Raw genomic sequence first — 25,993 nt, 5'->3', positions numbered from 1 at the left:
TGTCTTCTCCTCCCATGCTTGTCTGCAGGACTTCTCCAGAGCTTCCCCCATCCTCTGGAACTCTCTACCCCAATTTATCAAACTATCGCCTACTCTGCTCGCGTTTAGGCGATCTCTGAAAACCTATCTCTTCAGGAAAGCCTATACTGCCCTCAGCTAATAATAGAATCTTCTACTCTTCCAACCAGTCCATCCCCCATAGTTACTACCTTTTGTACTATTAGCCCCTCCCTCCTAGATTGTAAGCTCCAAGGAGCAGGGCGCTCCTATCCCTCTTGTATTGAACTGTATTGTTGCTGTATTGTCTCCCATTATATTGTAAAACGCTGAGCAAACTGATGCCGCTATATAAATCCTGTATAATAATAATAATATTATTATTGTTATTAATTTACAGGAATTTTATAGCTCCAACAGTTTGTGCAGAGCTTTACAATATAATGGGGGACAGTACAATTACAACACAGTTCAAAACAGAAGGAATAGAAGGGCTCTGCTCATGGAGCTTACAATCTAAAGGGAGGGGGAGATGGTACAAAAGGTAATAGCTGCAGAGGGTGATCTGATGGAAGTGATTCAAGTACAGTTTTTAGGTGGAGGAGGTGAAGACTTTCCTGAAAAAGTGAGTTTTCAAGGATCACATTGGAGTAGGGGGTTGCAGAGGATGGAAGAGGTTCTGGAAAAGTCCTGGAAGCTGGCATGGAAGGAGGTGCCAAGGGAGCTAGAGAGCAAGATGTCTTGGGAGGAGCGGAGAGGCCAATTTGTAGATGAGGTTGTTGATATAGCTGGGGGCAGTGTTGTGAATGGCTTTGTACGCTGTGGTTAATATTTTGAATTTTGACTAGTGGAAGTCAGTGAAGGGATTGGCAGAGAGGGGCAGCAGTCATGGATTGGTTAGTAAGGTGTAATCAGGCATACAGTAAAATTGCCTCTGTCGATGTGACATCCAGAATATGCAGAATGAAATTGAACAAAATAAACAAAAACACCTCAGTACCTGATACATGATGACCTCAAATTGCATCATGCGTCAAACCAAACTAGAATTAACATAACAACACTACAAAGAACTACTTAATGCCAATAGCGTTAATAGCCAGTATAATTTGAGTCGCAATGTTTGCTGCATGACTGTTCAGAGACTTCTGGAGTTTAAAAATCTTAGGGCTTTGTATGCATCGTTGGAAGGCAATTGAAAGCTCAAAGTTGTTTTACCGTAATATGACAGTAATGTGACTGCTTCCTCAAGCATAAAAGGTGAAATGTTGTGAAAAGCGACTGGTGTACCAAAAGTGTCACCTTCATTCACTGTATAATAGCAATGATGAGTAACTGTCCAATTGTATCTAGCTGACCAAGCAAAAAGACTATATGCCAAGTAACTTAAAAGAGATCTAAAAAAAATTATGCAGTGACTTCAACTAATTCATGCAGGTTGTAATACTTAAATTAATACTTGTATTGACATGCAACAAGTTAACACAATGTCAGCAAAGTTATTAGCTAGCTCACAAAATTATTTGGCACATATCACAGGCTAGAAAATTATCTAAACTATCTATAAATGTAAGTGTAACAGTTCAAGGGTACATATGACTAATTTCAAGTGTTTTACCAATATTGGGTCCTCACTGTAACTCACTGTTTAATCTTGCCAGTTTGTTGCTTCAGTTCCCAAGCAAGCAGGATATGCCTTGGAGTATGCCAAGTTGGCAAGCAAGAGTCTCCATTTGCAGCTGGGACTCTGTGTGAAAGTTCAATAGCAAACATGATGGAGAAGTGGACTTCTACAAATGTTGACCTAATCCAGTTCTTTCTTAACCTCTTCCCATGTGCGCTCTGTGTAGAAACGTTCCACAGTATGATGCCCCATGATGTGGTTACGTTTGTAAAAGTTGTATTACAGAAGTAAAAGATGGCACCTGTGCCAGCCGTTAGATCTGTTACAATGCTCTATCAGGCAGCAGCTGCAGACAGATAAGACAATAAGCCTAATCAAACCAATCTCTATGGTCAGTGACTCTGGCTGTTAAATTGAAAAGCAGACTGTAAAAAAGGAAAACCTAAGTAAATAGAAAAATAAAAAAATTGTAGGCTGTTAAAGGGAACCGAGTAGGATATGTACTAAATGCACCAAATAATCATATTTAAACAAGTTAGGCATAAAGTTTATTAAGGTGTTAAATGATGCAAGCGGACAGATTTGCCCTGTACATTTATGCATCGATGGCCCATGGTTACGGGTTAAAGGTTTCCAAGGTTCTGCCCTCTGTTCATTCTAGCATGTCTACAATACAAAAATGATTTTGTCTAGAACCATCATCTGACCTTTCTTGCAAGTAGGTCACTTGCATCTTGAAAGATTGCATGTCCAAATCAAGTGGTGCAATCTAGTCCTTCAGAGCAAACGTCTTTCCACCTCCATGGTTCTTTCTCATAAGATTTGCAGGTCTTGATGTAGCAAACAAATTGGTGTGTATTGGAGGCCCATGTTGCATACTATAGGATGAGGAACACGCCTCACCAGGTTTTTTTTGTGGTATTAGCACAGTAAAGGCTTCTTTCTGGCACCTCGACCATGCAGCTCATTTTTGTTCAAGTATTGTTGTATCGTGCTCCTTAACCACCTCCCGCCTGCCATATAGTCCAATGACGGGCGCAAGGTGGTTCTCTTGTTCTGGGAGGACGTTATATGATGTCCTCCCATTCTCACCGCGCATGCGCTGCTCAGGGAGCGCGCAGCGCGCTGTGTCCCTTGGACACAGCGGATCCCCGATCACGGAAAGAGCCGAAGATGTCGGCTCGGTCATATGATCAGCTGTGTCCAATCACAGCTGATCACATGTAAACAGGGAAATGCCGGTTATCGGCATTTCTCTCCTATTGAGCTGTCACGCTGACAGCTCGAGAGGAGAGCCGGTAATCGGCTTTCCGCAGAGGGGACATGTACACTGGTCATCAGGGCACTGATGATCAGTGTAGCCCCAGCAGTGCCACCTGTCAGTGTCCATCAGTGCCTTGTGTCAGTGCTCATCAGTGCCTCGTGCCATTGCCCATCAGTGCCACATCAGTGCCACATATCAGTGCCTACCAGTGCACATCAATGCCACATATCAGTGCCCATCTGAGCTGCCTTGCAGTGTCACCCATCAGTGCCAGTCAGTGCCACCTATCAATGCCAATCAGTGCCACCTATCAGTGCTGTCAATCAGTGCCATCTATCAGTGCCAATCAGTGCTGCCTATCAGTGCCAGTCAGTGTCATCTATCAGTGCGCATCAGTGCCGCCTATTAGTGCTGTGTCAGTGCCACCTATCAGTGCCAGTCAGTGCCACCTATCAGTGCTGCCTTTCAGTGCCATATATCAGTGCCATGTATCAGTGCCCATCAGTGATGCCTGTCAATGCCCATCAGTGCCACCTACTAGTGCCTCCTCATCAGTGCCCATCAGTGCCACCTATCAGTGTCCATCAGTGCAGCCTATCAGTGCCCATCACTGCAGCCTCATTAGCGCATATCAGTGAAGGATGGTTTTTGGTTTGTTTAAGAAAAAATAAAAATCCCAGAGGTGATTAAATACCACCAAAAGAAAGCTCTATCTGTCACAAAAAACTGATAAAAATTTCATATGGGTACAGTGTTGCATGACTGCACAATTGTCATTCAAAGGGCGACAGCGCTGAAAGCTGGAAATTGGCCTGGGCAGGAAGGGGGTATAAGTGCCCTGTAGGCTAGCGGTTAAAAAAACACTCCGTCTTTTTCCAGTGCAGCCTGTTTTTCTCTTGAGGTTACCTGTGGGCTTTTCTTTGTATCTCAAACAGTTCTCCAGGCAGTTGTGGCTGTAATCTTTCTTAGTCTACTTGGCCTTGGCTTAGTATCAAGAGATCCCCAAACTTTCCACTTCTTAATAAGTGATTGAATAGTACTGACTGGCATATTCAAGGGTTTGGATATATTTTTTATATTCCTTTCTATCTTTCTAAAGTCCCATTACCTTGTTACACAAGTCTTTTGATAGTTTTTTTCTGCTCCCCATGGCTAGGTATCTAGCCTGTTCAGTGCATCCACGTTGGAGCTAAACAAATACACAGACACTAATTGCAATTTAAAAAGCCACAGATGTGGGAAATTAACATTTGTGTCACCTTGTTTACCAAGGCCAAACATTCCAGGGGATGGAAACTTTTGATCAGGGCCATTTGGGTGATTTCTGTTATTATTATCATTTAAAAAGGAGTTAAACAACTATGTGATAATAAATGACTTCGTATGATCACTATTCTTAAATAAAATACAGTTTTTTTGCATGATCAGTGGTATTTTCAATATTAATGCCAAAATTTCACAATTTCTGCCACGGTATGCTAACTTTTGAGCACAACTGTAAATATAAAAATGTAATTATATGCAACAATAATTAAACGTATATTTACTATATGAACATAACGAGGCCATTTTAATGTATCTCCTTTGAGGGAAGCAGTTGCTTATAGAATTTAAAGTGTTTCTAAACTCAAAAGCAAAAATTGTATATATTGCAGCTTATCAATCCTTAAAGGGTTAGTATACTCTTTCAGAAAAAATTAAAAGGTGAACCAACACCTTACACTCGCCCTACCCCCCTTGTCCCTGCTGTTCTGACCTCTGTGGGCAATGAGCTGTCAGTGTCAATGCAGGCAGTGTATTGGTTCAGGGATTTGTATGCTCCACTCTTCTACCTCTTTTTTGCAGGGATTCTGGGGTGGATCAGTGTAATTCTCTGTACCAGTGCTGACCAATCAGAATCACCTTGGTCTGTACTGAAAGCACAGCAGAAAGAAAGGGGAGAAGAGCGCAATTTCAAATCCCTGGGCCACTACACCTGCTGCATTGGCACTGACAACTCATCACCTATGGAGGTAAATACCGCGGGGACAGAGGATGGGAAGGGGTAGGTTGCTAATGTACTTTTCCTTTTTTCTGAAAAGGTGAACTTACTATTTAAGTGTAATGTGGTGCCTGCATTACCTTTCTTTTTTTAGAGTTTTTTTCTTGTATTTTCACCTGGTGTGTTCAGGGTCAATCATTCACCTGTAATTGCTGCATGAGCAATTACTGGCAAGTGGGTGCAATTAACTGCAGGAGTTGGCAGCCTCCCATTACTTTCAATGGGGCTGTCTCTTGCAGCTAATTAACGAAACCCCTATTGGGGTTCTCGCATGTAATCAGACTGCAGGTGCGTTCACAAGTGTGAATGAACCCTGAATCTACTATTCCTTCTTATAACGCCCTCTTCAGACAATGCTGCTGTCCAAGGGTGTCTCCATTGCTTCTCCTTAGATAAGGTAACCACCATGACAAAACGAAGTGTGTTATTGGCCAGATCACCTAAAGAAAAAAAGTCTAAAGACAAAAAACTAATGCACCCACCACATCTAAGGACTGGTAAATTGCAATTTATTACATTTTTGTTTTTGGGTTTAAGGTATGCTTTCATTGCTTTATTTTGCCAATTTTTTACCTTTATTTTACATTACACTTAATTACAGTTATCAAAAGGTCTTAGCAGACCCCTGATGTCTCCACTTTCTGCTGGAGAAAGAAATCAAGGACACAGAGTCCTCAGTCTACTCCTCTGCCAGTCAACACAAAATTGTCACTGAACATGGAGGTGCTCATGAATCAATACTTATGCGCGGTTCTGCTCTCCATCCTGAAAAAAAAAGCCAACGATATGACTAGCAAGGCAGAGAATGTCAGTCTCATCACCAGCAATGAAAACAAAGCAGGCCACAGCGGTAGAGGACTGTGCAGGGCCACAGCAGCATCAATAGATGTGATCAATGGCTTGTTGATCACATCCATACATAAGAAAAGGGGAGAGCGCTGGACACCAGGGCCAGGAGGGGCAGCTGCCCTGCGTGCAATTATTTGACATGGGGGGTGGGGGGACCACGGGCTGAGCTGCACCCTCCTCAAGCTTGCTGGCCACCTCTGTAGTGCTCATACAGCCACCTTTCTCTGTGCCACTCACAGCCTGCAATTCCTGCTGCCATAAAACAAGAGCCCTATTCAAGGACTCATCCTGTTCCTGCATAAAACTATGGCCATCTGTCCATGGCCATGCCTATCCACCTGTAGTCAGTTACTATGGTGGGGGGCTGAATTGTATATATGTGTGGGAGGGACGGGGGCAGGAGGGCTGCATTGTATATATGTGTGGGAGGGGGCAGGGGGGCTGCATTGCATACATTTGCTTTAACACCATCAATAAACCAGTTTATTGGCATAATCCTAAATCCTCCAACACTGGACCAGAGGGGCACTTCATCATGTTACTGTGAAACATAAAGACCAAGTTCTTTGTGACTTACATGACTGAGAATTGGCTTATTGATAAGGATGTTTGATTGACTACATGGCTCTCACCCAGAATAAGCCAGGAGAATCTGTGTTGCTTGTGATTTTCTGTCACATTGAGTTAATGACTTTTACTGGGGCCCTGGACAGGTCAGATTGTGCTGCATAAGATTAGGAGAGAGAAATAACCATGCAAAGCTCTACAGCTGAGAACAGATGACAAAACACCATTGCTTTAGTAAATATACCAACCTAACGGAAATCCTAAATGTATTGCTGATGGTTGACGTCCTAAAGTTGAACACCAGGCAAACACAGATGTCATACGTATTAAGGAGCTATTTACCTGCCTAAGGACTTCTATTCCTGTACTTTATGTGCATTTTAATGCAGCACAACGCACATCACAACATATCAATACATGTCCTAGAGCTGGATGAAATGTTATTTTGTGGCATATCAATGAAATTGTAACACAATGTGAACAAATGTATCACAACACCCTCCACAAAGTACACAAGTGGACGCACACTATACCAGAGCATAACGCATGCCTGCTGAACAGGCCATAGCACTTAAAGGTCTCCTCCCCACCTCAAACCTGTGACTGGATAGAGAAAGGAGAAACTTGAGCTCATGAGCTTGATGAGCTCATCTCTCTATTACTCTGCCTTATCCCTCTGTCAACATCTAAAGGAGGCTGATAGCAAGTCAAATACTTGTATTTAGCCCCGGCTCACATATGTGCGGTTCGGTACATCGTATGTGATTCGCACAGGAACCGCACCGCATTCCTGTGAACATCACATGTGAATTGTGTGCCGTGCGATTTGAGCCATACATTCTGTATGGCTCTAATTGCACCGCACCCGTACCAAAAAGGTGCAGGACCCTTTTTTTGCTCCACATTAGAATCGGATCGCATAGGTATTCACACCTAAGCGATACGATTCTGCACATCGCACCGCGTTTTGTTTGATGATTTCGGGGTGTGGTTAACTTATCATACACACCCGCAGCAATTCGCATGAACAGGGTGTGATTCCGATGTGGTGCGGAATTCGCACAGAAACGCAGCGAATTCCACATCACATCAGTGTGAACCCAGGCTTAAGCATTTAATGTTCATATTAACTTTTAGGCTAAAGTTGAACATACAATATACAATCTGATTGTACAACCTCCCTTACTTTGTAATACAAGAGCCTGATTGATTGAATACAAATTGAATTAATTGTTTACGCCTATTATAAAGTTTTGGTAAAGTTTATTGTGCATAAACAGTGTATGTATTGCTTTGACAAATTATTCTTAATTTGACCTCTTCTATATACACCGATCAGCCATAACATTAAGATCACTGGCAGGTTAAGTGAATAACATTGATTATCTCAATATAATGGCATCTGAATGTTGGTAGGATATATTAGGATGTAAGTAAACATGTTATCCATGAGTGTGATATGATGAAAGCAGAAAAAGTGGGCATCGCAGATTGTTGTGTATGGAGCTGTGTAGCTGAAGAACAGTCAGGGTGCCCATGCTGACCTGTGTTCACAGCAAAAGCACCTACAATGAACACCTGAGCATCAGAACTGGACCACAGAACAATGGAAGGAGGTGGCCTGGTCTGCTGAATTACCGTATTTTTCGCTCCATAAGACGCCCCTGACCATAAGGCGCACCTAGGTTTTAGAGGCGAAAAACAAGAAAAAAAAATATTCTGAACCAATGGACTGCAGACAGTACAGGGGATGACCAGAGACTGCGGACACAGTACAGGAGATGACCAGAGACTGTGGACATACTACAGGAGATGACCAGAGACTGCGGACACAATACAGGAGATGACCAGAGACTGCGGACACAATACAGGAGATGACCAGAGACTGCGGACACAATACAGGAGATGACCAGAGACTGCGGACACAGTACAGGAGATGACCAGAGACTGCGGACACAGTACAGGAGATGGCCAGAGACTGCGGACACAATACAGGAGATGACCAGAGACTGCGGACACAGTGCAGAAGATGACCAGAGACTGCGGACACAGTGCAGGAGATGACCAGAGACTGCGGACACAGTGCAGGAGATGACCAGAGACTGCGGACACAGTGCAGGAGATGACCAGAGACTGCGGACACAGTGCAGGAGATGACCAGAGACTGCGGACACAGTGCAGGAGATGACCAGAGACTGCGGACACAGTGCAGGAGATGACCAGAGACTGCGGACAAAGTGCAGGAGATGACCAGAGACTGCGGACACAGTGCAGGAGATGACCAGAGACTGCGGATACAGTGCAGGGAATGACCAGAGACTGTGGATACAGTGCAGGGGATGACCAGAGACTGTGGACACAGTACAGGGGATGACCAGAGACTGCGGACAGTACAGGGGATGACCAGAGACTGCGGACACAGTGCAGGGAATGACCAGAGACTGTAGACAGTGCAGGGAATGACCAGAGACTGCAGACAGTGCAGGGAGTGACCAGAGACTGCTGACCTTTGGGGAGGGAGGGGGAGCGGGTACCTGAATTTGACAGGTACCCGCTCCCACTTCCGCGGAGTTGTCCTTCGCTCTTCTTCCCGGGCCGGCTTCTGTGACAGCCGGGCGCCCACTGCGCATGCGCGAGAAGCGCTGCGCTTTGTGAATGGCCCGGCGCCTTCTGGGACCTGTCATGTGTCCCAGAAGACACCGGATCATTCACAAAGCGCAGCACATGCGCAGTGGGCACCCGGCTGTCACAGAAGCCAGCGCGGGAAGACTGTGCAGCGCTGGAGCGAGGAACAGGTAAGGCCCTGCAGGAGAGAACAGCTGAGCGGCCGGCCCGGTATTCTGACATGATGGCGGCAGAAATACCGGACCGGCCGCTTTATATTTGCTCCATAAGACGCACTGACATTTTCCCCCCTTTTTTGGGGGGAAAAAAGTGCGTCTTATGGAGCGAAAAATACGGTATGTTTTCTTTTACATTATATAGATGGCAGGGTGTGTAAGTTGCTTACCTGGGGAAGACATGGCACTAGGATGCACTATGGGAAGAAGGCAAGTTGGCAGAGACAGTGTGATGCTTTGGGCAATGTGCTGCTGGGAAACCTTGGGTTCTGCCATTCACATGGATGTTACTTTTACAATTATCACATACCTAAACATTGTTGCTGACCAAATACATCCCTTCATGGAAACAGTATTCCCTGATGGCAGTGGCTTCTTTCAGCAGCATAATGTATCCTGCCACACTGCATAAATGCTTCAAGAATGGCCTGACGAACACAGCAATCAGCAATTTGAGCTGTTGACTTGGCCTCCAAATTCTCCAAATCTCAAATCATTAAGCATCTGTGGGATATGCTGGAAAAACAAGTCCTATTCATGGAGGCCCCAACCCACAACTTACAGGACTTAAAGGATCTGCTACTGATGGCTTGGTGGCAGACACCACAACATGCCTTCAGAGGTCTAGTGTCATCCATGTCAAGATGAGTCAAGGCTGTTTTGGCAGCGAAAAAGGGACCTACTCAATATTAGATGGGTAATTATAATACTATCACTCATCAGTGTATATTGTAGTTAGTCAAGCTGGAGCATTTGGAGGACTAGGCTGGGGTTAATTTTGGGAGAGCAGATACTTCCCCTACAATGGGTGGCACAGTGGCTTAGTGGTTAGCACTTCCGCCTGGCAGTACTAGGGTCGTTGGTTCAAGTTCCAGCCACGGCACCACCTGCCTGGAGTTTGCATGTTCTCTCTGTGCCTGTGTGGATTTCCTGTGGGTACTCCAGTTTCCTCCCACACTCCAAAGACGTGCAGGTAGGTTAATTGGATCCTGTCTAAATTGTCCCTAGTATGTGTATGAATGTGAGTTAGGGACCTTAGATTGTACACCCCTTGAGGGTTAGGGACTGATGTGAATGTACAATATATATATGTAAAGTGCTGTGTAAATTGACAGCGCTATATAAGTACCTGAAATAAATAAATAAACCCTGCCTTTTAATCTCAGATAGACAGTTGGTGTTGTGTGAAGAATGCTGTTTGCAAGCCTGCATCACAGAAAAAAAGATGCCTGGACTCTTTCCAGGCTGGTGAGCCTTGTACCTGTGCTACAAACTTGTATTGTACTGATTGGCACGTGTTTGTTCTGTAAATGTCTGTGCTGAAGAAAGCCTTTTCTTTGTGTTTGCTGACTAACAAAACAGACTTTTGTTTTCACAAGACTGTATTTTTGACGCCTGATTTCCTCCAATCCCCACAATATAACAATATAAATTGTTGCTTGTATTAGTATTGACATGTTATTGATGTTATTTCCATATTTTAGATAAGCGTATAGAAGAATCAGTTAATTAGACAAAACGCATTGTCTTGTGAGTATGGAGCTGAAGTGGTCTAATTATTCACCTATATATGTTTAGTACTTTAGTAGTTTATTTACTTAGCATATTTTATTTTGTTTCTTTACTTAGCATAGTTTATTTACATGCAGACTGCACATTGACTATTTACATGGATAATGAGGGTTTTTAAGAACACAAAATATTTATTTTGATTTTAATGACGCCAATAATACATTTAGTATTCTTATATAGTTTTCTGCTTGAGCCAAACTGCGTTGAGTTTGATTTGAACTGGGTTTAGTGAACTTCAAAGAAGTTTGGATGTCAAACCCAAACACCACCAAAATTAATAGGAGCCAGAATCTGTCAAATCACAAATGCTCATTTTCTGAGCTATTAGGCAATGGATTGTCAACAAAATAGCATGAGAGAATGGGCACTGCCCTGGGGAACATGTGCCAGGGCAAAAAACAAAAAAAAACTCTTTTAGCTGGGATTAGTGATTTTTTAAGGCACTGACATCTACAAAGTAAAATGGTTTTAAATTGTCGGCAAATTAAATTTCCCTTTTGGCTTCTATAAATAAACAAAATATACACACAGACATCTCCAAAGGTCCTCCACAATACACAAGGCCCTTAAAGGAAACCTTACCAGATCTTTAATCTGAATATGCAGACTGACTGGCCAGGAAGGGGGAGGGCTGAACTTGTGCACCCTTTCCCCTTCTTCTCCTGAACCAGACCCTACAACCTCAACATGAAGGGGGAAGGGCTTGCCAGGGGACACCCTCCTGGCAAAGCACCTTGCCCCCATGATCACAGGGACAAGGGCCTCCTCCACACAATCGTTGCCGAGTGGTTGTGGGGGTCTGCAGGCAAGGGGCTTATCAGAATCTGAAAGGCCTCTTAAAACCTAGAAATAAACATGGCCAAGTATAAGTATTTTATTTAAAAAAGTAAGAATCCCTCAAATAGTCCCTTGATGTAAATCCAGCGTCATTCACAAAAACCACCGACTTACCAACAGTAGAAACCCAACAGACAAGTGATCCTGATACTGCTGCTCCCTGAGCTGTTATCAGCTATATAAGGGAAGAGGCAGGTATAGAAGTGCAATCATTGACCAATAGGGCCATGATGTTACTGCTATCTCTTCCCCTTTGCTGCCATGTAAGCCACTGATGGTGATGGTGGTTGTTGCTAGGGAAGCAGCAAGTGCCAGCACCTGTTTCCTTAGGAATCATTGACAGCAGGATGCCGTCATACATAGAAATTGTAAATACTGCTTCTATTTATAATGTTCAGCTCCTGCTGTACAGGGAGACAAATGGGTGAAAGTTGGGGCGTTGCCACAGTACTGTAAGCTTATCTACTACACATATATGGGATGACAGCACTCCAAGAACCACAAGATACTAACGCAGGAGAACATTTTTCCAATATTTTGTGCAGATGTGCTTATAATTAAATACTACAGGACCATGTTACGGACGCTTTTCGATATTCCGCTTGGTATTATACCCCCATAGACTATATATCATGTTTCCAGGAACATTACACCTCTGTTTTAGGGGTTGTGGCCTTGCTGGTACCCTGGTGCACATGTTTTAGGCTGGTCTTTCTTTGATCTGGCGTAGAGTTTTTGAGGTGGCCTCGGCCTTGCTGGATACTCTGGTAAATTTGTTGTTGCAAAATTGTTTGTTGGGATCTCCCATTTCGGGGATCCCGACATACGTAATGAGGCTAATTGATACTATCTGTGCCTCTACACTATGGGCCATTGCTCTTCATTGGAAATCACCAGCAGTGCCTTTGTCCTCTGTTTTGCAGAGAGTTGACATGGTTATGCTTATGGAACATATTCAATATACATTGCTAGATAGGATGCAATTGTTCAAAAGAATATGGGATGGTTGGAAAACATTTCGGCATTTACTGTTAGATTGATGGGTTATCATAGACGTATTCGCATTGTATCTTTGATGGTTGTGTAGGTGTTCAGTATATCTTACTGCCTACCTCATTCATGCACTCGAACTTTCTTTTTCTATGATTCTGTTTAATAAGACAGTTTTTTTACTTTTGTACCTTTTTCTTGATGTATGCTGTGTTTCATGAAAGCTGTTTTTGTTGTCTATCTCTTAATAAAAACATTTGTAAACAAAAAAAAATAAAAAAAATACTACAGGACCTATTTTTTTCACTGGAGGCCATAGTTCTACTTTAAAGAAAGCAGAGCAGATAATAAATACATGAAAATAGTGGATAATCCACTCTTCCAAAATAATATCATGTTACATTCCCAGCAATATTACCCAAGAACTAGAATGATGTCAGAGAGTACACACTGCTCAATAACACTGTAATTGTGAAAAGGAACTTTTTCTGGTGTGAACTTCCTATTGAAGTGAGTAGCATCCTTCCCTTTATTTCAGAAAAGCAATTCTCTGGCCTCTAAAGTGGGTTAAGATGTGACAGGGTGATTGCAGGATAGCCTGAATGATAATTAGTGTAGCTTTGTGGGAAGACATCTCTGACGCACAGCACAGATGGGTTTCACAATGCCAGTTGGACAATCTTCAGAATAATTTATGTACTGTATTTACACACTTTGTTTTTCTGTAGAGCATGTTCTACTCTTTTAGAGCACACCACTGCAGTGCAGTGACATGGACTGAACTCATAGGACTCCAGGCAAATGTCCTTGTCTATGTGTTGAGACTAAGTAGAGTAAGTCTACCCAGCACAGTCTGATGGTGTGATTGGGCTCTCAAGCTCAACACACACACACATTACAATCTGACTTTACAGTCTCCTATGTGCTATTGGTTTAATCAGATAAACCTAGTTAGCTTCAGATAGATCAGCGTTCTCCATTTTTTGCAGTTGGCTAGTCCTCATTAAAGCACCCACCCCTATCTAACTGTGGCATTTATTCATTATATATGTAAAGACTGCTTCGTGACTACTGATAAAAGGAGCGGTGCCTTGTAAATGACACATTGCACTGTTTACTTGTATCAACTTTATTGAAATGTCACAAAATGACCTTTGATTCATCCTTATTTACTGCAGCAGGTTGCGCTACTATGTACTGCATTGAAATACGCTGCCCTGAAAAATATAGAGCATGACCTACTTTTTTCAGTGCACAACACTGCAGTGCAGTGTTGTGAACTGAACTTCTAAGACCCAAGGCACATTGCCTTGTCTACTCATTAGGACTGCATAGGGCAAGACTGCCCAGCACAGCCCAATACAATAGTATTGCACAGAGCAGCCCAAACCTCTTTTTCTTGAGTCCTCCGCCAGTACTCCGAGCTCCTCTTCTTCTCGGTATTCCTCCATAGGAAGCTGTTTCCTATGGGGGTGCACCTGTGGTACTGAATCTGGGCTTTGTGCATCTATTGAAAAAAATTAAATAAGCCTTTTAGAATGCCAACATGTCAGACAGATGGTGACGTCATCATGGTGGGCAGAGAGCCATGCTCGAATGCCAAGTTTGCTAATGCTGTTTGATATACTGTACCTATTGAATCTTCTATTATATGTGAGTGCATTTTATTATTTTTAAAATAAAAAAAGGGATCAGCAGTCTGCACTATAGATCTATTTTATGCTTCCTTTGTGCAACCTGTATTCCTGGGAGACTGGTAACCAATTATCTCAGGAGGATAGGGAGAATAGCAATGTTTACCGCTGTTGTGTGTACCGATGTTTTAAAAATAGTGCATTTGACCTCCTGTGCAGGACTGGTGCCTCTACTAGGCAAACTAGACAGCTGCCTATGGCGCACTTCCACCTAGGGCTGCCTGGGCACAGCTCAGGCCAGCACTTTCTCTGTGTAGGACGCCACCACATCATGAATGATCCTTCAGCTGAGAGGAGGGGTGGCAGAGGGGAGGAAGAAAGGACAGAGGAAGATGCTGGGTGTCTGGGGCCAGTGTACCAGCTGAGCTGCGGCTCCTTCTAGTGTTCCTCTCAGACTCAGTCCTTTACTGCAAGCCAGCTGGCAGATGCTAATCACTGTGAAGTTCCGGCCCTTCGCTTCTCATTCATCAGTGGAGGCGCCTGTGGAAGAAGGTAATGTCTGATTCTTATGTCTCATGTCTGTGTGAGTGTGACCCGGACTGCTGGACATCCATCACATGTGCTATGTCTCAGTGAGTCATGACATCCCACAGCCTGCTCTTCTAGTGCTTGCTGGGCCTGCTGATCTGTGTCAGTGTTGGTGGTGATGTGTTGAGTCGGATCTGTCACTGTGTGGGATCGCTTACTTCAGCTGCCTGCTGTCACAGCGTTTTATCTCCCCCCATTGCCTGGGGAATCTTGACCTGGGATCTGTCAAAGTGTGTATCCATCGTCACCCTGCCACTGCCAGCCACAGATACAGTCTGTCCGTGACACTGATTATGTCTTTAATAATGGTGCTGGTGGCATCTTATGGCACTTATGTTTGCGACTTAAAAGAAATGTAGCAGTTTCATGTTTTGTTCATTTAATATTTTCTACTGTTTTTAAAAAAAAATAAAAAATTAGGGGGGGGAGGGGGGAAGAGCGCAAGTAGCTGGTCTTGTCTTGGGCGCAAAATAGTCTAGCACCAGCCCTGCTCCTATGTCATAGTGGGGTCCTCCAGATCAGGTGAGAAGACACCCATGAGGTGTGGTGAAGCGTACTTTGGAGATTGTTCATGTTGAACAATATAATTTATTTTTTAAAGAATCTGAAATTCATTGGGAATTGCATGAGGATTGGATGGTGTATGGGACTTTCATTATTATTATTATTGTTAATTATTTTTATTATTATTATTAAGATTACACATATTTTACTGGATATTAACTTTGTAGGCATATGGTATATGATGATTTGTGATTTTTTTTTTAATAATGTTTTATTTAGATTGCTATATTAAGTGTATGTCATTTTAAGAGTATATTGATATTGGGGAAGCGCTTTAGTATTTATGTGTGCATCTATTGACACATGCAGCATGGCTAAGCACCGACCTCTGCTCTGTGCTCACCAGATTTGATTGACAGCAGCAGGGGCCAATAGTTTCCACTGCTGCCTATGTGAGCAAAGAAAGAGAGTGCCCGCTGCTTTCAACTTCATTGAAATGTCACAAAATTATATTTCATTCATCTTTTTATTTCATTAATATAAATCGGACTTTGCAATTTCCTTTAGATATTCCAAAAACAAAGTAGAAAGAGGACCTGCCTGATTATATACAAGCTGAAAGGGTAGACTGGCCAGCAGCATAGTACGGAGGGGGTGCAGGGACTGGGTGAGTGGGGGGTCGACTGCAGAGGGGGTAGGGACAGCCCCCAAGTGCTGGATTTGTTTGTTTTATTTTGCTGTAGCTCCCCTGCAGCACCTAAAGCGGGTGGGAGGGCAGGAAGGGAAGATGTCAGCTGCAGAGAAGCCACCATCAATCAATGCCGGCAGGATTGGTGCTGTGGGAATTATAAGTGCTGCAGGGACCAGTGCGGGAGGGTAGGTGGAATTAGAGTTGTGGCGGGGGGGGGTAATTTTATCCATGGCAGGGTATGTGGAGGAGGGTGAAGCGGGAGCAGAAATGCCAGAGGCAGCAGCAGCGGTGGGTAAGAGCGGGGGGGGGGGTCACATTTTAGGTCAATAGCTCTGATCAGTGGATTGTCATCCAGTGATCAAATATATTGGTTTGTTCAGCAGAGTCTGCTGAACTGTTTTGCTATAAGTTCATGGTCACTGAAGTTACCGTGAGCTTATAGCAGAAGGAGGAATGCAGGTCAATACGGCGTATGGACCTGGCCAGCTGGAAGCCGTACTGTAGGTCCATATGCTGTTTGGACCTGGCAGTGAAAGGGTTAAAGCCCAGCTATGAGCAACTTAAAAAGTATTTCTTGCATTGGAGCTATGCCTGCACTGCAAGGGTTAATTACTCATTTTGGGTTTAGCTTCTTTTTCCCCCAAGTTCTAAATGTCTAGGGTCCTGACATCATCAAGACCAAAGCAGTGTCCAAAGCCCTGCTTTGGACATGATGATTCCGAGGGACAGTCCACTACTGGAGCTTGGGGTAGTGCCATCTGTTGGGGGAGCGGAGGATTAGGCAAGTAAAATTGTTTCTTCTCTCCTCTAGACAAAATGAGCTATTAGCTCCATTGCAAGAGATTTTAAATTTTCCTAGAGTTGGGCTTTAAATCACTTTTCACTTTGCATAAGAGAATCTATTTCTGTTGAACAAACAAAAGAATTCATATCTGTTGAACAAACACAATGAAATCCACTGTGATTTAATGTGTTAATAATTCATGAAAAGTTTTTATAGGCACTGTAGTTCTAACAGTCACCAAGAAATATAATTAAAAATCCAGCATTCTGCTTTGTTTCTGAGTAGCGTTCCTAGAAATTTCTTTCCATTAATCAAGAAGCATGCTTAATTTATTTTAAGAATGCTTTATGTCAAGGCAAAGTAAAAAAGCATATGCAGTACATCTTTGCAATGCATTCCCATGTTTATTCCTTTAAATACTCTGCTACTCGACCAGAAATACACTCGGTTCTTAAAGCATTCTTCCACTTTTACAGTCAAATTTGAGAAAACACCACAATATATTTGATATGTGTTCCTATTCACACAACTTGTCTAAAAAAGATTAATCTTTTTTATCAATCTTAAGATTGTCTAAAAAAGTTACAATATTTCTTATCTTTTAGATGAATGACTGCAAGCTTTTTTTTTAACAATGTTTGAGTGAGCCCGTCCCAAGTCTGTCCTCATTTACATACAACGCAAGAATCCACCCTCTGTTAGGATAGTCAGTGTTAAAATCTAGTTACAATTGATCATGATCTGCTTGTACAGTAAAGAAGGATAAATTATGGCAAACACAGCTGCCCAGTCTCCTCATAAACAAAGAGAACTACCAATGCTTTTTAGTTGCTGGAGGGTCCAGAATAAAGCATCAAAAAAGGCAAACTGCAAATGTTATTTTATTGTTATTTGTTTTGCTGTCACTTGGATACATGTAACAACTATAAAGTAGGCGCTATCCCACTTTGTCTGCAAAAGTGGAGATACACTTAAGCCCTGTTGTAGACTTACAACACACAGCATTTAGGTGAACTGAGTGTTCTCAGCCCTGCCTCGTGTCTTTTTTAACTACTTCCCACCCAGCCTATAGTAAAATGACGGCCAAGTGAACCTCTCATCCCTCCAGTAGGGCGTCATATGACGTCTTTCCCGAATCGCACTTTGCGTGTGCCTTCAGGACCGCGCTGTGGCGAGACCTATCACCGGCTGTGCACCTTGGACATGGCCGATGACAGATCTGTGTACCAGCCCCGGTGCCAGTACCATGTGACCTGCTGTGACTAATTACAGCAGGTCACATGACAGTTGTATACAATGGATGGCTTCCTTTCATGCTATCCATTGTATACAAGTGAGTCTAGCTGTGAATGGTCACAGTGATCACATGCACAAGCTGGGCCAATCACAGCCCATCTGTGTCATGTGATTAGCCATGGCCAATCACAGCTAATCACAACAAAAAAATCTGAATGAATCAATTTCATTCACTTAAATGCTTGCTTATAGCAAAGAAATTCTTTGCTATAAGCAAAAAAAATAAATAAATAAATACTGATCACTTCCCCAAAGTAGTACAATGTTACTATGGTAACATTATACTACTTTGGTCATAGTGAAATATGAAAAGAAAATCTTAACCAATTCAATACCGGGCAATTTTACACCTTCCTGCCCAGGCCACTTTTCAGGTTTCAGCGCTCTCACACTTTGAATGACAATTGCGCGGTCATACAATATTGTACCCAAACTAAAATTTTATCATTTTCTTCACACAACTAGAGCTTTCTTTTGGCAGTATTTAATCATCCCTGGGGTTTTTATTTTTTGCTAAATTAACAAAAAAAGACCAAACATTTTGAAAAAAAACATGTTTTTCTTCGTTTCTGTTATAAAAGTTTGCAAATAAATAATTGTTCTTCATAAATTTAGGCCGAGATGTATTCTGCTACATGTCTTTGGTGAAAATAACCCAAATTAGGATGTATTTTTTAGTTTGTAGGAAGGTTATAGAGTTCATAAACTATGGTATAGATCTGAATATTGATCAATCCTGAAGTACTGACAGCTAATCTAATTTCTTGAGGTCCAAGAATGTCAGAATAGTACAGATATCCCCCAAATGACCCCTTTTTGCAAAGTAGACAGTCCGACGTACTTCATAAGAGGCATGGCGAGTTTTTTGAAGTTGTATTTTTTTTGTCATAATTTTTCGGAAAATGAAAAAATTAAAAAAATTAGTTTCACTATTTTTTTTTTTACATATTGTCACCAGTGCAGTACAGCATCATCATATAACTGGCATGGCGGTGATCAGGGACACTGACTGGTGACAGTATGAAAAAAAAAAATATATATATATATTTTTTTTTTTATTTTTTATTAAATTTTTTTTTCTTTTTTTAAGATTTTTTTTTCATATTTCACTATGACCAAAGTAGTACAATGTTACCATAGTAACATTGTACTACTTTGGGGAAGTGATCAGTATTTTTTTTTTTTTTTTTTTTTTTACACAATTTGCTTATAGCAAAGAATTACTTTGCTATAAGCAAGCATTTACCTGAATGACATTGATTCATTCAGGGGTTTTGTTTTTTTTTGTGCTTAGCTGTGATTTGGCCACAGCTCATCAGATGACATGTGCATGTGATTAGCTGTGACCATTCACAGCTAGACACTAGAATAAAATGGATGGCATGAATGAAGCCATGCATTGTATACAACTGTCATGTGACCTGCTGTGATTGGTCACAGCAGGTCACATGGTACCGGCAACGGGGGCCGGTACTCAGATCTGTCATCGGCCGTGTCCGAGGTACACGGCCGGTGACAGATCGCACCGCTGCGCGGCTCTGCAGGAGCGCAATCTGCGCATATGCGGGAGGACGCCATATGGCATCCACCCGGAACGCTGATGACATTTGTCGGTCGCCATTCGGCCATAGGGTGGGCGGCAAATAGTTAAAAAAAAAAATTATACATTTTTTTTTTTCGGACTCTCACCAGTCAGTGTTCCTGATCAATGCCACACCAGTTATATGATAGCACTGTACTGCACTGGTGACAGTATGTAAAAAAAAAATAAATGTGAAAATAATTTTTTTTATTTAATTTTCCGAAACATTTTACAACTTCAAAAAACTCGCCATGCCCCTTATGAAATACGTCGGACTGTCTACTTTCCAAAAAGGGGTCATTTGGGGGATATCTGTACTGTTCTAATATTTTTGGGCCTCAAGAAATTAGATTGGCTGTCAGTACTTCAGGATTGATCAATTTTCAGATATATGCCATAGTTTGTGAACTCTATAACTTTCCTACAGACTAAATAATAAATACTGATTTGGATTATTTTCACCAAAGAAATGTAGCAGAATACATCTTGGCCTAAATTTATGAAGAACAATTATTTGCAAACTTTTATAGCAGAAACAAATAAACGTGTTTTTTTTTCAAAATTTTTGTTAATTTAGCAAAAAATAAAAACCCCAGTGGTGATTAAATACCACCAAAAGAAAGCTCTATTTCTGTGAACAAAATGATAACATTTTAGTTTGGGTACAGTGTTGCATGACCGCGCAATTGTCATTCAAAGTTTGACAGCGCTGAAACCTGAAAATTGGCCTGGGCGGAAGGGGGTAAAAGTGCCCGGTATTGAAGTGGTTAAACAGTTTAACTACTCTCAGATCCAGTGTCGGATTACCAAATAGGCAGGGTAGGCACCGGCCTATGGACCCATACCATTTAAGGGCCCGCAACAACACATTAAAATAATGTTACTTGATCTTGAAAGAAAACTACAAATTGTTTTTCAAAAGATAGAAACAATGATTGCAACTCAAAGAAATGAAAACTTTATAGAAAATACTGTATTCATGTAATATACCCAAGAAGACAAAATGTGCAGAAAGTCTGCGCTACAGGTATGGCAACCTTCCTGACAGTCCAATCTGCATGGAGCCCAAATTGGACAGATATTCCACCTTGAACCACCACATATATGATGTATACACATATATCATATATGAGAAGACAACATTGTCCACTGTAGGTCTCCACCAACTTGAACCACTAATGTATCCATTGGGCACAACTAACGCGTTTCGAGAGCCATACTTCCTCTGAGCTATGAGTAAGAGAACCTGGTCCTTGAAAAGCGTTAGCTGTGCCCAATCTGATGGACATGCAGCTGGTGGTGTCTTGTAAAGGCCTGTGTTATTTCTCCTTTTGTGAGTATAATGAATTCTAGTTTTTTAATGAAATGAAGAGTTTTGCAGTAATGCCCTAGGCTGGGGGGCCTCCTTCTTATGTTTGTGTTATACTCATCAACAATCTAAAGTAGACCTTAGGTTCACATTACAGCTGTCAGGTAGGTGTGGTGTACAGTAGTGATGCCATCTCCATCTAGTGGCTGACATGCACACTACCTAGTTCAAAGTTATCCCACTAGAGTGCGCATGAGAAACCTCCAGAAACTTGCAGGGGGAGCCCCAAGGTTTTGACTGCCTGGGGGAATCCGCAGATTTTAATCCTGCACTGCCCAAATCTTTATAACATCCAGTAAAGGCTAATCATTCTGTAGTCTAAAATAACAACCAGGAGAGGTTAAATAGACTCATTGTGATAGCACGGAAAATGTGTAGAGGACACAGGACGTTTCTGAATTTCTGAAGACCAACTTTGTTTTTGCACTTCTTAAACATATATAACAAAATGCTTCCAATAGTATATTTACAAACCAAAAGAGAGCAAATAAGAGAAGTTCATTATTAGTAGTACAGGGACACATAATCTCAGCCCAGCTAATCAAAACGGCCAAAGATTAGAACCCAGAAAAAAGGCTAGAAAGAAGATGTCAGCAGTTGGCAGGGAATTCCTGGACATTGCATCGCTGTAGTGGAGATGAGAATCATATTTAATCATAATTAAACATTTCCCGGTACACATTTTATATCTGTGCAAAACAATTTGCATGGTCTACTCTTCACTGCTGCTTGCTCCAGGTCAGACAGCGCTGCTCCCCCAAACTTCAGGGTAGGGGAGCTCCCACCTGAGCACATCACTGCACTAGTTGGAAGGTGCAGGCTTCACTTGCTGCAATCCCTAGCATGGAGAAGGGATCGGGGAAGTGGTTTACTTCTGGGACTATCTGCTTTTGTGGATGCAAAGAGACTCCTGTGTAGTTCAGCGGGGAGCATGCATGTGTGCAAAAATGTCTCCATGGTACCCTGTAAAGTGTGATGATGTCACTGGAAGAACAAAATGCTCCTGTGTCGAGGTTTCACTGTAAGGAAAAAAATGTCCCTGCATCAGTGGTGTCCCCAAAAAAACAAAAATGGTGCTGCATCATGTTGGTTGGGAAACTGCTGCTGCTTCATTGGTGTAGTTTGAGGTGAACTAACATGGCATTTGAATTAGTGGGAAAAGAAAGGAAGGGGAGCTAGGAGGTTGGTGCGGGAGGGGGGATGGCTCCAAGGTGCAACTCAACAAGCCCATTCCTATATAGTATGCCTCCATTAGCCTTGTCTGCTGGTTCCCCCCAAAGCAGGGGTGGACTGATAAATCATGGGGCCCCTGGGCAATAGGGGATCATGGGGCCCCTGTGTCCTTGCCCAAACTCAAAAAAGCTTATGAAAAAGGTACCAGGGGCATCTCATGGGGCCCCATACTGACCCCGGGCCCTCGGGCAGTGCCCGAGTTTCTAAATGGTCAGTCCGACCCTGCCCCAAAATTTTGACAGATTACCTACAACATTAACTCCCTGTAGCCTGCCACTGGTAGAGAAAGCTTAGCTGGTTGGCTGTCTCTTGGTCCGACCTAGAGGGCAGCAGCCTTCTCTCCTGCCCAGGTTCAAATGCTGCACCAGTGAAAGGAGGCAGGACACTGAAAGGGGCAGGCTGGGGTGAGGGGGGTTTACAGTGAGGCATGCAGGAGGCAGAGCAATTGTATCCATGCGAGAGGCACCTGTATTGAGAAGAAGATGTGTTCTCAGCGGGAACCTTCCTCTCTGCCCATAGTAGCTACTATTGAGGGGAGAAGAGATCAGGAAGCTCCCTGCAGCAGCTATTGAAGCCCCTTTTCTTTCTGACAGGAGTGGAACTGCCTTCACTCCAATCGGGCAGCTGGAAAATGGAGTCTCCACAAGCTCCCAGGGTACCCCCTACTTTACTTAATACCATTGTGCCCAGGGCATAGGCCCCTTCTGCTCCCCCCTTGTTCTTGGTTGTAGCTACCTAAAAACTGCAAACATAGAGCAGAGAGTGTATTCCCATAATAATAAGGACAGAAACACACCAAGAAAGTAATGTGCAGTAATACAATTATTTATGTATTTTTTTAGCTAACTACATTTGTTTTTCAGAAAATGGTACCCACTTCCAGAAAACAAAAGGCAACAATAATGGTATGAGGGGATAAAGATAGGTGAAACTTTCACTTTTAAGTTAAGCTCCACCTTACCAATTCCACACGTGTACATTAACCTTCCAGCACCCAATCCCTTATGAATCTATGGGTTTTTTTCTTGATGAATACCAAAACAATGGATTCACCTACTGATGGCCTTTGGTCAGATTGGAGGTCACTATGGAACTGTTTGCACCTCTGAAGTCATTATGTGTTTTCTTATGTTTTACAGAAAACAAAAAAAATAATAAAAAATAAATAATAAAAAGTATCTTAAAGCCCAACTCCATCTCTTCTACAGGACTATTTGATTCTTGATATTGGCATTATGATAATTTGTTATTGAAGTGGTGTTAAACTTCAAACCAAAAATGTTATATATTGCATCTTACCAATCCTCAGATGTGGTGGCTGCACTAGTTTTCCCTTTTTAGGCATCTTCCCTGTTTTCACCTGGTGATCTGACCGGTAACACACATCCTGTGTTAGAGCACCTCTACTCTGGATGATGGAGCACAGGGGAAACCTTTGGATAGCAGCATTGTCAGTTTGGGGGCAGAGGATGTTAGATGTACTAGCAGATTTAGATACACTTACAAATTGTAGCCAAACTCCAGCTCATGCTACAGTTACACATGCTGTTACAGCAACAATGTGTCGTCTGTTTAGGATAAAGGTTTCACATGAATAAAAGCCGATCATTGTCTCTGTTAAATGGTGTGCCCCAAAAATGTACCTTCTACATTTTCAGGACAGCTTGTTCTGTTGAATAATAACAGACTTACTGGATGGATCACCAACAGAAAATAAAAGAAAGAAAGCCTAAAAAAACAAAAACAAATGCCACCAATACATCTAAGAATTGGTAAGCTACAATATAATAAATGTTTGCTTTTGGTATTATACCACAGGCTCCATGCACACTGGAGTTTTAATAACGCTGGTAGCATCAGCTGTGTAAAATCGTGAGTTTTCCAGCATTTTTAGCGTTTTTGCATTAGCGTTTAGCCACTATTAGCCATGTTTTTCTGCATTTGCATTTTACACAAACAAAAAAAAAATAAAATTTTTGCTCAAAAAACACACGTTTGCTGTGTTTTACTGTATTTTTCAGCACTAGAGAGTTTTTACAGCTAAAAAACTCACTAGTTCTGTTTTTTTTTTTTCAACCAGGAAACACCCCTGCCAAAAAATGCTGATTAAAGCCTATGTGTGCATGGACACATAGGATAACATGCTTTGGAGTTTACTGGCTGTAGCAAAAAAAACACCAAAAGCCAAAAACAGCCACTGTAAAAACGTCGAGTGTGCATGAGGACTAAGTGTTAGAAAATAACCACCATCAGTATAGACCTTAAAGTGGTTGTAAAGGCTGAAGGTTTTTTTACCTTCATGAATTCCCTGCATAAAGGTAAAAAATCTTCAGTATGCAGCTCCCCCCTAATACTTACTTGAGCCTGATCTCGATCCAGCAATGTGCAGGAGAGCAACTGCACTGCCTCCTCTCTCCCTCCTTATTGGCTCAGACACAGCAGTGCTACCCATTGGCTCCCACTGCTGTCAATCACAGCCAGTGATGAGGGAGCAAGAGGATGGGGCTGATGAACACACAGAATGGGGCTCGGGAGCAAGCATGCTAAAGTTCCCCCATAGCAAGCAACTTGCTATGGGGGCACTCAGCAGAGGATAGGAGCCTAGAGTGTCAGTGGGGGACCTGAGAAGCGGAAGGATCGGGGATGCTCTGTGAAAAACAGTTGCACAGAGCAGGTAGATATAATTTTTTTTTGTTTAAACTTTACCTTTATTATCACCTAAAAAGATTGTAAACTTTAATAACAAACATGTTATACTTACCTGCTCTGTGCAAATAGAATCACCCTGATCCTCCTCTTCCCGGGTCCCCCACCCACACTCCTGGCTCCTCCTCTTCTCAGTGTGCCACAGAGAAGCTACATCCCTGTGCCCTGCCCCTGCTCCCTTGTCACAGAATTTGACTGACAGCAGTGGGAGCCAATGGCTCCCTCTGCTATCATTCTGCCCTGTGAGAGAGACAGGTGAGAGCCACTGCTCTTGGGCACAGCACTGGATCAAGATTGTGCTCAGGTAAGTATAAGGGAGGGGGGGATCCTGCAACACAGAAGGGTTTTTGCCTTAATGAAGGCAATGTGTTAAGATAAAAAACCTTAATCCTTAAGAGAAACATACGAACTTGGTAGGTAAATAATACATTTATTTATAAATGTCTACATATTAAACCAAAGTGAATGACGACTATAAGTGAAGGAAGTGAAGAGACAACTAAAAGACATAGGCAAATAAACAGCCTTCTAAACTGCAACTCCCTAGGCATGAGCCAAGAATATGTAATACTACATCTATCCCTGGTGGGTACTTTATACACACTAAAAAGCATGCAGATTGACTTTCCCTTTTAGAATCCTAAAACAGCCAAGCACACACAAGGCTGCCTTAGTTAACAGTTACAATGCTTGTGACCTGTCATGTTGGATATATTTTTCAGTCAATTACCTGCCCTGCCCCCTATTTTCTATGCATTGTCTTTCCTTGGCTTGTTTTACCTTTAAGCTATTATTTCTCAACTACCACTTCCAACTCGTTTTCCTTCTTCCATTCCCGGGGTCACAAACAAGAAAACAAGTCATCTCGACATTGTATTATTCTGAATTTCCACTGGTACAAGATACCACGGAGAACTATTTGTGCCATCCTCCCAAGGCGACGGCTTTCCAGATAAAGTAAACCCCAATTATCAAACATAGCCAATGGCAATTTTCTGCTCCGAAACGGTGCGAGAAACAAAACA

General features: G+C 42.4%; 1 protein-coding gene across 13 annotated transcripts in view; it reads right to left on the bottom strand.

Moving 5' to 3' along the window:
• SRCIN1 (SRC kinase signaling inhibitor 1) overlaps positions 1 to 25,993 on the bottom strand; it is a 712,759-nt gene that overhangs the window by 515,692 nt on the left and 171,074 nt on the right. The gene's annotated exons all lie outside the window — the stretch shown is intronic.

This window comes from Staurois parvus, unplaced genomic scaffold (assembly GCF_062004578.1).
Source record: "Staurois parvus isolate SC_StPar_1 unplaced genomic scaffold, SC_StPar_1.0 ptg000511l, whole genome shotgun sequence".
NCBI classification, from domain to species: Eukaryota; Metazoa; Chordata; class Amphibia; order Anura; family Ranidae; genus Staurois; species Staurois parvus.
Note: the sequence above shows the minus strand (reverse complement) of the source record. Positions and strands in the feature narration are given on the sequence as shown.